Here is a 2,005-nt window from a genome sequence, read left to right as displayed (position 1 = left end):
TACAGAACTGGGGTACAGGCCAGAGATGCGGAGGGTGAGAAGATTCACCAGAGACAGAACAGGCAGATCGACGAAGTATACTGCTGAGGGGAGCAGCAGGAGGGTCAGGAGAGGTCTGCCGCGCCATGTGGTCACCTCCAGGGCAGGCGGGAATCGAACTCATGTGGAAGTGGCTTAAGCTTCTTTTTTCTGTGCTTTAACCCGCTGCGCCACCAGGGAGGGCTTGATAACATTTTTTTTAAACTTTGCTTTTTTTTTTTTTTTTTTTTAAGATTTTATTTATTTATGCATACAGAACTGGGATACAGGCCAGAAGTGCAGAGACTGAGAGAATTCACCTGAGACAGAATGGGGAGCAGAATAGGTTGATCAATAAAGTACATTGCTGAGGGGAACAGTTGGCGGGTCAGGAGAGGTCTGTGACACGTGGGTTACTTCCCTAGCCAGGGATCCAACTCACACTGAGCTGCCATGGCCAGCTTTGAAGTGCTGCGCTACAACCCTTTGCGCCCTCAGGAAGGGCCCCCCTTTGCGCCCTCAGGAAGGGCCCCCCAATAACATATTTTACAATTTAGTATAATAATACATATTTAATAGCAAAGTGCATGCTAAGGAAACTTAGATGCACAAAAATATTAGACAGAATTGTGAGAGCAATCACAACACACTAAAATAAATATTAAAAATTTGATGTTGATGGGGGAACATCACTAGTTTATCTTTGTTTAAAAAACTATTAAAATATACCACTATAGGCCCTCCCTGGTGGCTCAGCAGGTTAAAGCACCACACTAAGAAGCTAAAGCCACTTCAGCATGAGTTCTATCCCTGACTGCCCCAGAGGTGATCCACATGGTGTGCCGCAGACCTCTCCTGACCCACCCGCTGTTCCCCTCAGCAGTGTACTTAGTCGATCTGCTTGTTTGCTCCCCACTCTGTCTCTGATGAATCCTCTGATCACCCCTTCACTTCTGGCCTATACCCCAGTTCTGAAATCACAAAATAAATAAATCTTTAAAAAAAACCCACCATATGTGTCTCCAATTCAGTTTAATTAAAGTATGCAATTAATATATCACACTGTGTTCAACAAATTCATGTTCATGGATTTCAGAGTTTTGCAATAGTCACCACATTTTATTTTATTTTTTTAAAGATTTGTTTATGTGTGCAAGAACTGAGATACATGCCAGAGGTGCAGGAGGTGAGAGGATTCATCAGAGACAGAACAGGGAGCAGAACAGGCAGATTGACTGAAATACACTGCTGAGGGGCACAGGAGAGGTCTGCTGTGCCATATGGGACACCTGCATGGGCAGGGAGCTAGCTTGTGTTACAGTGGCTGCGATAGTTTCATAGTGCTCTCCTTTATCCTGTTGTACCACCCAGAAGGGCCCAATAGCCACCACATTTTAATACCCCAGAAAATAACCTTAGCAATTCTACCCCATTCCTGCCTCTTCGCAATTTATGGTAACAATTTACTTTTTTTTCTAAGAATTTGCATGCTTTGTATATTATGATGAATGGACTCAGGAGATAAATAGGCATACATATATAGAGTATCTATGGTTTCTTTTCACTGTGGTAAAGCGTGAATTATTATGGTGCTCATTTTTGCTTAATTATATTCCATTGTGTGACAATATACAATATTTTGTCCATCTGCTAAATGAAGGATATTTGCTTTGGTTCCAGTTTTTGGCTATTGGAATTACAGTGCTGTGAATATTCATGGGCATTACATTGTGTGTACAAAACATTTCAAGTGTTCTTGGGTATATAAGAATGGTATTATCTTAGATGTTAACTTCATAAGTTAATGTTTTGAGTAATTGCCAAAAGCAGTTTTCTGAAGCTACTGCACCGTTGTACATTCTATTCCGTTGTATCTAAGCTGATTTGTTGGCATATAGATGTTCATAGCATTTATATAATCTCTCCCTTTTTTTTTTTTTTAAAGATTTATTTATTTGTGTATACAGAACTGGGGTACAGGCCAGAG

The 2,005-nt window shown here is 41.1% G+C and overlaps 1 protein-coding gene across 3 annotated transcripts in view; it reads left to right on the top strand.

The window, feature by feature from the left end:
- Positions 1–2,005, top strand: part of VPS13A (vacuolar protein sorting 13 homolog A (S. cerevisiae)) — a 159,579-nt gene that overhangs the window by 44,781 nt on the left and 112,793 nt on the right. The gene's annotated exons all lie outside the window — the stretch shown is intronic.

The sequence above is a fragment of the Condylura cristata genome, unplaced genomic scaffold, assembly GCF_000260355.1.
Source record: "Condylura cristata isolate star-nosed mole 26May11 unplaced genomic scaffold, ConCri1.0 scaffold00006, whole genome shotgun sequence".
Classification (NCBI taxonomy): Eukaryota; Metazoa; Chordata; class Mammalia; order Eulipotyphla; family Talpidae; genus Condylura; species Condylura cristata.
This window is presented reverse-complemented; position numbering and strand designations above follow the sequence as displayed.